This window comes from Bos mutus, chromosome 9 (assembly GCF_027580195.1).
Source record: "Bos mutus isolate GX-2022 chromosome 9, NWIPB_WYAK_1.1, whole genome shotgun sequence".
In the NCBI taxonomy this organism is placed as follows: Eukaryota; Metazoa; Chordata; class Mammalia; order Artiodactyla; family Bovidae; genus Bos; species Bos mutus.
In genome coordinates, this window is record NC_091625.1 from 60,776,287 (window position 1) to 60,792,498 (window position 16,212).

The 16,212-nt window shown below is 43.4% G+C and overlaps 1 protein-coding gene and 1 pseudogene across 5 annotated transcripts in view; one reads left to right on the forward strand and one right to left on the reverse strand.

Annotated features, from left to right (window-relative positions):
• ANKRD6 (ankyrin repeat domain 6) overlaps positions 1–16,212 on the reverse strand; it is a 182,362-nt gene that overhangs the window by 76,830 nt on the left and 89,320 nt on the right. The window lies entirely within an intron of this gene.
• LOC102271669 (calponin-3-like) lies at positions 161–2,554 on the forward strand (annotated as a pseudogene).

Here is a 16,212-nt window from a genome sequence, read left to right on the forward strand (position 1 = left end):
CTTATTATATGCCAAGAACTGGCCACAGAGATATTCATTTCCAAGAGTTTAAAACAATCTTAAAATAGTTACGTCTCGCAGGATTTTCTCATTATTATTGCCAGATTATTTCCATAATGGAACTATATTTAATTAGCCGAGCCTCAGCAGTCTTCAGGAGATGGGTGACCTGAGGAATGACACGCTGTGAGCCCCTCTGTGTCAGGGTCTGAGTGAAGCCTGGGCCCTCCCCCTTCTGACGGTCTCTAAGAGCATGAGACCGGGCTCTCTCTTCAGCAAAGCCTGAGTCTGGCCTCACTACGCTTGGTGGTGGAGCTTTCAGTCTCGGGCTTGGCTCTTCCTTGCTCTGGGGCCTGGAACCCAGTACCTGGAGAGAATCCACAGACGCTCTCCGGAGTAACAGTTCCTGTCCTAACAGCCCTTCTCCAGGGGTTCTCCCAAAACCTGGGTGAGGCTAGTACTGCGCAGTCTCCAATTTCAGGCAGATGGCCTCTTCAATGATCGTTCATATCCAAAGTCAAAACAAGGAGCACGGTGGGGGGAAGGCAATAGAGGGAAAAAGAAGGATAAAAGTGGGGAGGTGGGAGGGAGGAACAAAGGAGCAGGGACAGAGTGAGGAGACAGTGAGCACCCCGTGAGGAGGCAGCCGCTGCTGGGGATGTGGGGGCGCTGCCCAGTCCCGCCCACCTCCCACTCCTTCCCAAGCTAGGAGCCATCCACCCGGCCCAGTCTCTGCTCATCAGAATTTGTTGAATGAATGCAGGGATTCCTTCTGATTGGATGTGCTTATCACACTTCCATAGTCTGTATCATGTTTCACAATGTTTTATTTTCTGGTGTTCCACATGGCATTTGGGATTGAACCAGGAATTGAACCTGTGCCCCATACGTTGGAACTGAGGAGTCTTAACCACTGAACCTCTGGGGAGGTCCCTAGAACATTTTATTTTAGAATGAAAACTAGAGGTGGAGGAAACCTGGTAACAATTATGTATATGAATATATCCATATGTAATCATATACACACACCTTACACTTTATGGGCTTTCCAGGTGGCACTAGTGGTAAAGAACCTGTCTGCCAATGCAGGAGATGTAAGAAATGTGAGTTTGATCCTTGGGTAGGGACGATCCCCTGGAGGAGGGCATGGCAACCCACTCCAGTATTCTTGCCTGGAGAATCCCATGGACAGAGGAATCTGAAGAGCTACTATTCATAGGGTCACAAAGAGTTGGACTGGACTGAAATGACTTAGCATGCACGCATGCATATATTACATTCTATATTTTAAAATGTATAATTTACCAAAAAAGTGTACAAATCTTAGGTGTACAGCATGTTGAACTTTCAAAAACAGAAAAGACCTAGTTTGTGTGAGACTCCAGAGCCAACCAGGGGGCTCTGCAGGACCTTGTTCAACTGAGTAGCCAAGGCACAGCCCGCATCCTGCCGCCCAAGTCCCAGCGACTCCTTCGCCAGCCAGAGGAGCGAGCTCTGAGCACCTTGCGCTGCAGCCACTCCTCAGGACCAGAAGCAGGGAAGCCGAGAGCGAGAAACCCCCAGACCCGAACTCAGCCTCTTCCTGTCGCCCGAATCATCAAGATCAACAAGCACCGTTGCTATGGGCTCTAGGCCGAGGTCAAGAACAGGACTGCTTCCAGGTGTGATCAACGGGCAGAAGAAGACCTTCGCTATTGGACAGAAGAGGTGGCGGGCACGAGCACTGGCACCAGCTTCCAGCTGGACTTAAAAGATGGCATAATCCTCTGTGAACTCATGAGCAAGCTACAGCCAGACTCAGGGAAGGTCAATGAGTCCTCATTAAACTGGCCTCAGTTGGAGAATACTGCAACTTGATTAAAGCCATCAAACTTACAGCATGAGGCCACATGACATATTTCAAGCAAATGATCTCTCAGAGAATGGAAACACCACCCAGGTTCAGACGATGCTCATGGCCCTAGAAGGTATGACCAAAACAAACGGATTCCATACAACCATTTACATTGGAGCTAAGTACGCAGAAAAACAAGATGTTCTGATGAAGGAAAATTAAAAGCTGGCCAAAGTGTAACCGGTTTGTAGATGGGAGACAACAAATGGGCCAGGCAAGTAGGGAAGACAGCCTGTAAGACGAGGAGGCATCTTTGTGATCCCTAAATGCAAACTGACAAACCTTTGGATCAGACCAAAATTAGTCTGCAAATGGGCACCAACAAAGGAGCCAGGCAGGCAGGAATGTTAGCACTGGGTACCCAAAGGGATATCTAGAAGCTAACATTACAACCCGTGGGCAACTCCACAATTTTTCTACATGTAGGTACCAACAAAGTCGCTTCCCAGAAAGGAATGAGTGTATGGACTTGGGCAGCAAGAGTACGTGCTGCTCCCACAGAACCTGTCATTCACAATGGAAGCCAAGGAACAGGAACCGATGAGTCGGAAATCAGTGACAGCGATTATCAGGCAGAATACCCGGATGAATATTCGTAGTGAGTACTAAGATGACGACCCCAGAGATTACCAATGTGGTGAGCAAGGCACTGATTATTAGATTCACAGAGGAGCTCTGTGTTTAGCCTATTGCTTTTATTCAATGAGAAACAAGCTAGCCTTGAGTAATTTTTATCTTGCCGTCCGAAAACACTATTATATTCATTGTACCTAACGGAACTATTGCCTTACGTGCATTCCTTTTTCTGCCTCTTCCCTAAATAGTTGCCTTTTAGTATTGTGACAGTTAAATCCTACAGCATAACCAATAACTCGCATATGAAGTGAAAAGGAATAATGTGAAAGGGGAGTACTCCTGTACAGTCAATTCTTTTATTAAACATCTACGCATTTTTACAGTCCTCTACTTAAACCGGTATTTTCAAACAATAGGACGCTTTTTTCTTTACACTTCAGTATCTGGTTTCCACATGGAAGACTAAACTCACGCCTATAGCTAACTGTAGGCTAAGTTGTCTGTGCACACTCAGTCGTGTCTGACTCTGCAACCCCGTGGACTGCAGCCCACCAGGCTCCTCTATCTATGGGATTTTCCAAGCAAGAATACTGGACTGGGTTGCCATTTCCTTCTCCACGGGATGTTCCTGACCCAGGGATTGAATTCAGGTCTCCTGTGTCTCCTGCATTGGTAGGTGGGTTCTTTACCACTGAGCCACTAACTAACTGGTCTTTGCCAACTAAATTTAAGATGTGGGACTTTAGAAATTTACATATCAATGATTCTACAGTATTGTTTACTCATTTTTAAATAAAGTCCTGATCCGTGTGTATGTGTGGGGGGCGGGGGGACAGAACAGACCTGTGTGAATAGCAGCTTAGTCAAGAAAATAAATTAGCAAAGCCTCCCAGAGCCCTACTCATGCTGTTTCTGACCACTAACCACCCCCCACCCCAAGGGTAACCACTGTCCTGAATTTTAATGTGAAGTTTAGTTCTGTCTATTTTTGAACCTCATATTCTGCTCACGTATTCTTTTTTGCCTGGCTTCTTTCACTCTACATTTGTGAGCTTCTTCTACATTGCTGCTTGTAGTTATACTCCTTTCATTCTCACTGACATATATTATATTCCACCATGTGAATGAATATTCCACCGTTCATGTATCCATTCTTCTACTGATGAGCTTTTGCGTAGTTCTGTGTTTTGTGTATTGAAAACAGTGCTGCTATACACATTCTTACACTCATCTCTTCAGGAGACTTCACAAATAGACGTGTTTACCTAGAGTGGAATTGTTGGGTCCTATGTACACAAACGTATGCTCCACTGTAACAGATGATTCTATGCATCTTTCTCACGTTCAATGTACCTTCTTGGTCTATGTGAGTCCCAGAGGCAGGACTGCTGGGCGCTGGGTTTCTATCACCACTGAGAAGCAATCCATGGCGTCAACAAGTCATGCAAAAAGAATAAACCTTTAACCCTAATTCGTTTTTGCTATTTTTTTTTAATAACTAGGTTGAGAAAGAACAATCACTGCCGGAGTACCAGTAACTGCAAAATGGCCAGCAGAGGAGGCTGACCCAACACAGCGCAGCCCTCCTGTTTAGGCCAACAGCAGCCTTGCCCCGTCCACAGAGAAACAAACTACCCACCCACTGCGTGCTTGCATGCCAAGTTGCTTCAGTCGTGTCTTGACTCTTTTACGACCCCATGGACTGTAGCCCACCAGTCTCCTTGATTTTCCCAAGCAAGAGTGTTGGAATGGGTTGCCATGCCCTCCTCCAGGGGATCTTCCCGACCCAGGGATTGAATCCAGGTCTCATGTCTCCTACATTGGTGGGCAGTTTCTTTACCACTAGTGCCACCTGGGAAGCCCATCCATCCACTGGGCCCACAGCAAATGCCCAAATGATGGAAAACAGAGGGCCCTGAGAACGGCATCTCATTTAGCTCATGACTTGTTTTTCTCAAATTAGACTTTAAAAGCACTTGAATGTATTCCAGTGATGGGAGATGAAAGGGAAATGGAAACATAACGATGATTACCATGTAAACCACCTGCTCTCCAGCCACACGCTGAGACTCAGTGTTTCACAAACAACACTGCTTTCCACTGGACAAGGTCAGCAAAATAGTAACAAAGCTCCAAAGGACAAGTCCCCTCAGAGAGCCTGCCTCTCCATATTATGAAGTCTTCTAAACACTGCCTCAGAAACTACTGTATTTTATTTCATATTTTGAGAAGAAGACAAGTTTTCAAGTAAAAGTCCAGTGAAGTCATACAGGGGCCACGTGAGCATTATTCATCACCAAAAGTGGAAACAACTCAAATGTCAATCGACTGGTGAGTGGACAAACCAAATGTGGTACATAACCATACAATGAAATGCTGTTCAGGCAAAAAAAGGAATGAACCACGGACACCTGATATAACATAGATGGACTTTGAAAACATTAAGTGAAGTAAATGGAAAAAAAAATGTTAGTCATTCAGTTGTGTCCAATTCTCTGCAACTCCATGGTCCGTAGCCCACCAGGCTCCTCTGTCCATGGAATTTTCCAGGCAGGAACTCTGAAGTGGGTAACAATTCCCTTCTTCAGGGCTACTATATATTAAATAGATAAGCAACAAGGATATATTCTATGGCACAAGGAACAGAGCCAGTATTTTACAATAATTATAAATGGAGTACAACCTTTAAAAATGATAAAATCACTATGCTGTACTCCTGTAACAGATAATATTGTACATTAACTACACATCAATTAAAAAATAGCATAACCTTCAGAAAACAAGGTGCTAAAAGTCTGGTACAGTGATGACACACAGAGAATGAACAATAGGGCCTTCTCTGACATAAACTGCAGCAATATCTCTTTGGATCTGTCTCCTACAGTAATGGAAACAAAAACAAACAAATGAGATCTAATTAAGCTTAAAAGCTTTTGCATAGCAAAAGGAAACCATAAACAAAATGAAAAGACAACTTACAAAATGGGAGAAAATATTTGCAAATGATGCAACTGACAAGGGATTAAGCTCCAAAATATAGAAACAGCTCATATAGCTCAATATGAAAAAAAAACAAACACCCCAATCAAAAATGGGCAGAAGACCTAAATAGATATTTCTCCAAAGAAGAATGCAGATGGCCAAAAGGCACATGACAAGATGGTCAACATGGCTAATTATTAGAGAGATTCAAATCAAAACTACAATGAGGTATCACCTCATACCAGTCAGAACGTATGTGTGTGAATGTTGGGTCGCTCAGTTGGGTCCGACTCTTTGCAACCTCATGGACTGTAGCCCGCCAGGCTCCTCTGTCCATGGGATTCTCCAGGCCAGAATACTGGAGTGGGTTGCCATTCCCTTCTCCAGGGGATCATCCCAACCCAGTGATCGAACCCAGGTCTCTCCTGCATTGCAGGCAGATTCTTTACCATCTGAGCCACCAGGGAAGACCCACCAGTCAGAATGGTCATCATCAAAAAGTCTACAAATAATAAATGGTGGAGAGGGTGTGGAGAAAAGGGAGCCCTTCTACATTGTTGGGGGGAAGGCAAACTGGTGTAGTCAGCATGGAGAACAGTAGAGAGGTTCTTCAAGAAACTGAAAATAGAGCTACCATATGATCCTGCAATCCCATTCCTGGCATATATCTGGAGAAAAACATAATTGAAAAAGATATATGTACCCTAATATTCACTGAAGCATTATTCACAATAGCCAAGACATGAAAGTAACCTAAATGTTCATTGATGGATGAATACATAAAGATGTGTGGTACATATATATACAATGGAATATTACTCAGTCATTAAATAAAAAGCCAAAACAATGCCATTTCCAGCGACATGCATGGACCTAGAGATTGTCATACTGAGTGAAGTAGGACAGAAAAAAACAAGTATCTATGATATCATATCACTTAAATGCAGAATCTTTATAAAAAATGATACAAATCAACTTATTTACAAATCAGAAACAGATTCACAGACAGAAAACAAAGTTATGGTTACCAAAAGGGAAAGGTGGGGAGGATAAATTAGGAGTCTGGGATTAACATATACACACTGTGCTGGGCTTAGTCGCTCAATCGTGTCTGACTCTTTGCAACCCCATTGACTGTAGCCCGCCAGGCTCTTTTGTCCATTGGGATTCTCCAGGCAAGAATACTGGAGTGGGTTGCCATGCCCTCCTCCAGGGGATCTTTCTGACCCAGGGATCGAATCCAGGTTGCCCGCATTGCAGGTGGATTCTTTACCAGCTGAGCTACCAAGGAAGCCCCAACATTTACACACTACTGTATACGAAATAGATAATCAATAAGAATCTACTGATAGCACACAGCAGAGAAGGCAATGGCACCCCACTCTAGTACTCTTGCCTGGAAAATCCCATGGACAGAGGAGCCTGGTAGGCTGCAGTCCATGGGGTCGCTAAGAGTCGGACATGACTGAAGTGACTTAGCAGCAGCAGCAGCAGATAGCACACAGAACTATACTCAATATTTTGTAATAACCTATAAAGGGGAAAAAAATCTGAAAAAGAGTATGTGTGTATTTGTATATAACTGAATTTGCTGTATACCTGAAAATAACACAACACTGTATACCAACTATACGTCAATAAACACATAAGTAAAAGAAAAAAGAAAATGCCTAGTAAACTAGTGTTGATGATAAAGTGACAGAAATAGCAGACACTAGCTCTTCACAAACATACTTTCGACATCCCTGGGATATACTCTTCAGCGACATCTCTCAGACCCTTTTATCCACTAAAGGGTACAATTTTCTCTATATTACATAAGGAGTTAAACTGGTGAGGCTGCTATTCAGTCAAAGGGGGAAAACCTCCCATAAAGGAAGAAATGTCAATGAGCAGAGAACCAGGGTGGGAAGAGCTCTCTCCAAGGTCCGTGAGGATGAGCTGTCTATCCAGGAGCTACAGCTGGGAGTGCTTGTTGGCTGAGGATCAGCTGGACAAACTGCCCCCTCTTCCTTCCATTCCCCCAAGAAAGCATGCTGAATGCCTTCCCACCCTCCCCCTTCTTCCTCAAGTTAAAGCAAGGATGTTACCACCAGGGCTGTGGACCCAAGAAAAAGCAGATCCCATCACCATACCTCTCAAACTGCTGAGCAAGCTGCTCCTATCGGAGGTGGCAGAAGCTAGTGTAATAATGATGGTTTCTACTGTCCAACAGCCAACTCTTGCCAGATCAACCACTGTCCCCTACGCCTGCCTCACCTTGTTACTGAAACACATTCTATGTAATCCCCCAAACAACAAGTTGTAATAGGATCTTTTTAAATTATCATTCTCAACAATGCCAGTAGTACTCCATAAATCAGAAGTTTTCTTAACAGCAATATTCCAGGATGGTAGTTTCAAATTTATCCTGTAATTACCAAGGGCTGCAAAGACTGCCTACAGCAGGACCCTTCTCCATGGTCCTGGGGCCATCTTGGTGAATGCCAGTTACAGTGAGAAGATCCTATGGAACAAGAGCTTCCCTCTATTGTCTTTTTTTCTCTTATTTTTTTCCCCTAAATGTAGCTTATTGCAATTTTTAAAAATCATCACATTGCTTTCAACTTTTAAAAAAATGATGTTTTAGAACATCTTTGGTTTGTTGTACTGTTCCTTTTTCAGAAATTATCTACATATGTATAAAAAATTCTGACTGGTATATTCTAAAATTTCAGGGTTTTGTTGGGTATCAACAGAGCTGTTAAAAATCAGCTGGTTGCAAGTCTACTCCAATAAAAAAATCAGCTGGTTAACATTTTAGAGCCAGATAAATTTAGATCCATCCCTTACTGGTTATTTTACTGTAGAGAAGTTACTTCTCTGAGTATCAGCTACTTCTGTAAACAGGATATATTATCAACTTGATAAAATTTTTGAAAATTAAATAAGATCATGTATAAAAACACTATTTTAGAGAAATGAGATAAGGCATATATCTATCATGCATGAGGGCAACCCACTCCAATATTTTTGCCTAGGAAATCCTATGGACAGAGGAGCCTCGTGGGCTACAGTCCATAGGGTCTTGAAAGAGTTGGACACAACTTAGGACTCAACAACGATAATCTAGAATGCATACAGATGCCAGCTTTCAATAACCACTATTATTACTGCAGCTATATGACTAAACAACCATGTGTGACTCTATTTCAATACTGCTTTCTTCAAGACTTAATCCATCTTTGGGGGTTGGAGACACTTGAAGATACCTGACCTTCTGTGACTGCTGTGAATGTATCTGTCACACAGGAAGTTCTGGGTTTAAATGAAGTATTTCTCTGACCTCACCTTGTCAATAAAGTCCTGTGGAAAATGCTTGTTCTGGACACATTTTGTGCACTACTTCACAATTCTCTCACCTCTGCCTTATTAGCTACAACCAGAACTACCGACCAGGAGAATTACATAGTACCCAGCTGGGATGGAGTTTCTCTGGCACCCAAGGGTGGGACTCCTAGAGGTGTGGGGAGTTTACCCGTATGGAGTGGCCCTGAGATTTGCCACAGGGACACTAGTGCACAAGCCCCACAATCCTGAACTCCCAAATGCCCTTGAACTTTCTGACCAGCAAAGCAGCTCCTTCTTTGGGGAAGAGAGCTGCCCCTTCTTGCCTGGAGACCTGCAAAGAGCTCACCTGAGTCAGCTGCCTCATAAGGTGATGCTCCCCTTCCTCAAAATCCTTCCACCCCTGCTGATAATTAGGGCCAGGTCTCAGCACAGCCTGCAGGGAAATTTCCTAGAGACAGTCCCTGCTCCTGCAGGAAACAGCTTTGTACTAAAGGACTCTCAGGTTCCACTGTTATGTACAGATGGGATGGAGAACGTGTGGGTAAGGAAGGGTTGATGCAGTGAGTGTCAGGCTGGACTGAAGAGACCTTATCAACCAAGAAACACTCTCCTGTAACTGGTGGCTTAGTATCCTGGCACAGACACCTGGTCCTCAAATGTTGGGATGGTTCCTGGAAGCCTAGGCACAAGGAAGGCCTACCGTGAATTAAATGGAGATTCTGGAACTGCCTTGGCATGATATTGAGAGATGAGTTGAAGGTTTGAAGGTTGAAGGGTTAAGACTGGACTTACCACAAGAAAATAAAGAACAGCCCACTATCTGACTATGGGGACTTCCCAGGAGGCACTGGTGGTAAAGAACCCACCTGCCAATGCAGGAAACATAAGAGACATGGGTTCAATCCCTGAGTCAGGAAGATCTCCTGGAAGAAGGCATGGAAACCCACTCCAGTATCCTTGCCTGGACAATCCCATGCACAGAGGAGCCTGGAGGGCTCCAGTCCATAGGGTTGCAAAGAGTTGGACATTTCATGGGAAATAGATGGGGAAACAGTGTAAACAGTGTCAGACTTTATTTTTCTGGGCTCCAAAATCACTACAGATGGTGACTGCAGCCATGAAATTAAAAGACGCTTACTCCTTGGAAGGAAAGTTATGACCAACCTAGATTGCATATTCAAAAGCAGAGACATTACTTTGCCAACAAAGGTTCGTCTAGTCAAGGCTATGGTTTTTCCTGTGGTCACGTATGGATGTGAGAGTTGGACTGTGAAGAAGGCTGAGCGCCGAAGAATTGATGTTTTTGAACTGTGGTGTTGGAGAAGACTCTTGAGAGTCCCTGGGACTGCAAGGAGATCCAACCAGTCCATTCTGAAGGAGATCAGCCCTGGGATTTCTTTGGAAGGAATGATGCTAAAGCTGAAACTCCAGTACTTCGGCCACCTCATGCGAAGAGTTGACTCATTGGAAAAGACTCTGATGCTGGGAGGGATTGGGGGCAGGAGGAGAAGGGGACAACAGAGGATGAGATGGCTGGATGGCATCACTGACTCGATGGACGTGAGTCTGAGTGAACTCCGGGAGTTGGTGATGGACAGGGAGGCCTGGCGTGCTGCGATTCATGGGGTTGCAAAGAGTCGGACATGACTGAGCGACTGATCTGATCTGATCTGATCTGAAAGTGACTTAGCACACAGCACACACAGCTGACCATGATTCTAGAAAAACCAAGAGGTTGCTCCCTTCTCTAAAGGGTAAGAGCACTGGTGAGATGTCCAATGGTTCTGGTCTCCATTGGCTAGAGTGGACATGGGAGATGCTCCCTGGTATTGGGCTCTTTTGGAGGATGACAGGATTCCAAAAGACCAGAGGCCAAGTGGTGACAACTAAGCATCAGAGGCTAGATGAATGTAAACACCATAATCCAAAGCAAGGCCAGAGTAACAAACGGAGTGCTTTGATCATTAGGAACCTGTGGCCATGACAGATCAGCTGCAGGCAAGATGGGTGGACTGACTAGGGGCGTTATTTGACTTGTATAAAAAAAAATCAACAGTGAGCTGGAGGGACTTCCCTGGTGGCCCAGTAGCTAAGACACCATGCTCCCAATGCAGGGGGCCTAGGTTCAATCCCCGATCAGAGAACTGGATCCCACTAAAGATCCTACATGCCACAACCATGATCTGGCACAGACAAATAAATAAAATTTAAAAAGAAAAAGTAAACAAAAACAAATGACATCAAAATTAAAAACTGAGAGAGAGTGAGCTGGAGAACAGAAGACTGACATCAGCTGCTATAATCCACAGGTTCACAGGCCACTGGAAGAGAAGAGGCTAGGTCTCCTTGGAGAGGAACCCGGCCAGAGAGTTCATATGATAAAGAATTCACCGGTCCTGCTACAAAGATCTGTAACTGCTTACAAGGATCTTTGGCACTGGGCAAAGTGGATGCCACATCTTTTGTGTTGTACTGGGTCTGAGTTGACCCTGAACCTGTGGGACCTAAACGGTAGTTCTCCAGTTGGAGTGGAGGCTTACAGAGTCCCAGTGACAAATGGAGTTGTGACCACATCTGTTTCACAGGGAGTCGAGCAGGTCCACACAAGCATCTGTGGGTATTTCCCCAGCCTCCAGCTGTAAAGTACATAGAGATAAACTTAGACACTAACAGAACCCTCACAATGGCTCCCTAGGAAGACTCAGGACACCATCTCTAGAACAGGAAGATCTACAGATGCTATTTTTCTTACATCTGTAAAACAAAATAGTACTCTGTCCCTGACATAATAGTTGGCAGTCTAAAAAGGTGAAATAAAAAGTAGAATATTTGCCTTAGAAGATGGTATGAAGGAACATTTATGGGCTTCCCAGGTGGTGGTATGGTATAAGAATCTGCCTGTCAGTGCAGGAGATGCAAGAAATGAAGGTTTGATCCTTGGGTGGGAAGATCCCCTGAGGAAGGCATGGCAACCCACTCCAGTATTCTTGCCTGCAGAATCCCATGGACAGAGGAGCCTGGCTGAAGTCCATGAGGTCGCAAAGAGTCGGACACGACTGAGCAACTTAGCAAGCATGCACATTAAGGAACTACAACAGCTTTTTGTCATGTCTGACATTCCTTGCATTTCCATGGTATTTAGTGACCTAAATTCTGCCCAACATCAGGCAAGCTGAATATAAAATACCACAAAAACCCAAGAACAAATAGACATTTGGCAACTTGAAATTGAGTAGTTAAAGGTTACTCATTTGGGCAAATGAAATCCCTACTCTTCCCACAGAGTTACCTTCTTCTTAATGACTGGAAATAGAACTTTGTTAGACAAATAGAAAGGGGAAAAAAAAAATGACACCAGTTTCTGAAATTGAAATTAACGGGCTATAATTAGGAGTACCTTCAGCTAATTTCTGCCTTAAGAAGAATATGTTGCAAAGTGATTTAACACTGAATTACTTATACTGATTATCTTAAATAATTTCAGGTGTCACTGTTCATCCAAACAGTGACACAGAAAAATTCTACAGCTAAGGAGTAATATTCTACTCTTATTCTTCCCTTATTTGCCTTCACAGTGCTTTGCAAAAAGTAGATACTCATTATGTAGTTAGTGAGAGCCATTTGTCTATGACAAAAGACCACTAGTAAAGCAGTCCTTTGCAGACCAAAGTCTAACTATGGGTACACTGTTCATTTTGTTTAGTCATCCTAACACTTAGAATCTACATGGAACATGAATTTTGGTTGAAGAAATATCACTGGCTGTTATATCTGAAAAATACCAGGGTCCTGGAGTGAGAATACAAAGTAGTATCTTCACAAGTACCTGGCTTTACATTCTGCAATGGAGCTTTTCAAAAGCTTTGCAGATTGGTGTTATTCACTATACTTGTATCTCCCCAAATTCGTGTATTGAAGCCTAATCCCCAGTGGGATGGAATTGGGAAGCTGCTTTGGGAGGTAGTTAGGTTTAGATGAGGTCATGAGGGTGGGGCCCCATAATGGGATTAGTACTCTTCTAAGAAGAGGAGACCAGAGTCCCCTCTCTCCCTGCCATCTGAGGATACAGGAAAGGGGTGGCTGTCCACAAGCTAGGAAGAGAGTCCTTGCCAAAACCAGAATCACCCAGCATTTTTACCTTGGACCTCCTGGCCTCCAGAACTGTGAGAAAGAAATGTTTGCTACTTAAGCCACTCAGTCTATGGTTTTCATTATAGCAGCCTGAACTAAGATAGTTGTCCTCACATCTATTTTAGAAATTATTTTAAATTTAACCATACAAGTAATACATATGTAATTTCTCATTGTACATTAAAATTCAAATATGACAGTGAAAGAAAAATTCCCCTTGAATTTCACCTTCTCTTCATCCCAATTTCCTTCCTGTAGGAAACTATATTCCCAGTTTGATGACATCCCTTTCAAATTATTTCTGTGGGCATGTATACACACACAAACACACAAGCACAAACACATATTCTCTCAATGGTATACAGTTGTGTGTGTGTGCATTTTAATAATTATCATATTAATTCTTTGCAACTTGATTTTTTTTTTTTAAACTGCTGAAATAGGATTCTGTGGAATACTAGTTTATTTAGACTTTCCTTTATTGATAATCATTTAGGCTGTTTACAATTCTTTTTTTATTTTTGTCACAAATAATGTGGCAATGAACAAATATCTCTTTGCATCCATCACACACATTTTCAGATGGAACAAAGGGAAAAAACGTGCCCATCTTACCCAGCTTTGCAGTATGGACTAGAGAAAAACAGAGAAAGCTCACCGGCCTACTGGCTTACTTTCCAAGGTTCTCCCTACATAACATAAGGTCATTAATTTTACTTAATCAATTCTGATGCCATTAAATATATATATATATACTAAAATATATTTTTTAACTTTATAAATATAATACAGTTATGAAAGTGGAAGTGTTAGTTGTTCAGTCATGTCTGACTCTTTGTGACCCCAAGGACCGTAGCCCACCAGGCACCTCTGTCCATGGGATTATCCAGGCAAGAGCATTGGAGTGGGTAACCATTTCTTCTTCCATGGGATCTTCCCAACCCAGGTATTGAATCCAGGTCTCCTGTACTGCAGGCAGATTCTTTACTGTTTGAGCCACAGGGAAGCCCTACAATACAATTATGTGTGTGTGTGTGTGTGTGTGTGTGTGTGTATAAATGCACATACATTCTAGTTAGCCTTTGCAACAACTCCTACTGGATCAGCTACATTCCTTTAAAAATTCCCAGACGTGTCTTTCTCTGCACATCAGGGCCACAGAGAGGACTGTCGGGCAGCATTTCACCAAGAGTGCATTCTACTGCTCTGAGACTTGGGAGCAGAATCACTTAGAGGCCAAGTTCACAGCAGTACATAACCCTCCTCCAAGGAACACCTCCATTTCTGGAGATGTAGCTTTTAAGCTGCTTTACAGAGACACAGCAGCGGAGCAAACACCAAAGGGCAAAAGCAGCCCCATCTGGATACCAGGTGGAATCCAGTAAATATGATGGTAGGAATGATAAGAGAGATAACAGTGCCGAACCTTTTAACCCTGGACCACGCATCATGATAAGGTCTTCACTTAAGACCTCTGGACAGCACGGGGGTTGGCCCTGTGAATACCCACCTTCCATAGGTGAGGAAATAAACCAAAAAGAGGTCAGGCCACTTAACCTGGATTGCACAGCTAGCCAGAGGTCGGGTCAGGATGTGACCTGCTTGCCAAATTCTAGGGCAACTGTTCTCAACTGCTGGGTGCTGCCTAACTAGCTTCATGATGGTATCCACTGAGACTTTCCTGGTGGTCCAGTGGTTAAGAATCCGCCTTGCAATGCAGGGGACTCAGGTTCGATCCCTGGTCGGGGAAGTAATCTCCCCCATGCTGCAGAGCAGCTGAGCCTGAGTGCCACAATGAAGAATCCTGCCACTAAGACCCAATGCAGCCAAATAAATAGATAAATATTTAAAAAAAGAAGGCATCATCTTTTCACATTAGGCCAAATATATGGCATTCCTTCAGAATACATGCATTTTTTTACTTAAATTTGCTCTCCACACAGAACAAGGTCCTAAATCATACTGGTCACTACTGCCAGGGGTTCTCTGTAGAGCATCCTGCTGAAGGGTCCTGGGTACGCTAGGACCTGGCACAGGGGAGGAATGCAGCCAGACACCATATGCACATCACGTTCTGTATTTATCAGTGAAACCAAAAGCACAAACTCAGATCTTCGCACTGATCTTTCCATGTGTGTATGTGTGTGTTTTTAACTCGTGTCTGTTTTAATCTTATTGCCCCAGCTATCAAAACACAGCAGCTGGGGAAACATGCAAACAGTATACAGTAGTAGAGCTTTTCAAGCCAAATATTTATTTCCTAGAGTGGCTAATTCTTAGAAATGTTACCTTATTTATACCACAGGCATTTGAGATTTACTACTTACACTTAATGAAAGCCAAAGGTTTAGAGGGTACATGACTCCCTTTCTCCTAAATCAAGATGCCTTTCAACATAGTGGAGACATTCAAGTATTACTACTTACATTATAACACAGTTAATCATAAGGAAGTTTTAAATATACATTCAGTTTTAATGAACTTGATTGAGGCAGCAATTGGGGAACCTTACTCTTGTTTAAAACTTGCAATACCTTCTTCTCTTTTCCCTAAAGAAGCTCTGTGCTCTATTTAGCTGAAAGAGGAATCCAAAGAGAGTCCCACTAAAAGTCTGCCAGGCTCTCACAAAGGTATCCTTTTCCACCTGCCAGGTGGGCAGCCCCACTTTGCAATCATGCTGATAGCAGGGACGGGAATAACGAACCTTCCTCAGGCAGCAGGTCCCTAAGTCTACAATGTTTTGGGTGATTCAGGATGGACTAGCTACCCCCTCCCCCAAGTGCACACACTGTATCACATGACCGAGTTCTATTTTCTACAACAGTCAACACCATGCAAAATCATTTTCATTAATTTACTTACTTGCATATTGTCTGTCTCCAGTCACCCCCATCCCATGGGAGCTCCAAGAGGGCTGGGGCTTCTCCCATCCTCCGGTTCTCTCCCATGTTCATCACTTTATCCCCAAGCATGCCACAGTCGCTGGGCACAGTAACACTTACAGATATTTGCTGAATGAATGAATGAATGAATGAGTTGTCTGTGATATGTCTAGTCAAGAATGTAAAAATAAGGGACTAACCTGGCAGTCCAGTGGTTAAGACTCCATGCTTCCATTGCAGGGGGCATAGGTTCGATCCCTGGTGGGGGAACTAAGATCTTGCCTGTCACTTGGTATGATCAAAAAAAAAGGATCTAAAGATTCTGTTAAACAAATTCCTATTCATCAAAAAGTGCTTTACAAACTCACTGGTTAGGAAAAAGATTAGGCCAAAATCTTCATTCCTCCTCACTCACTG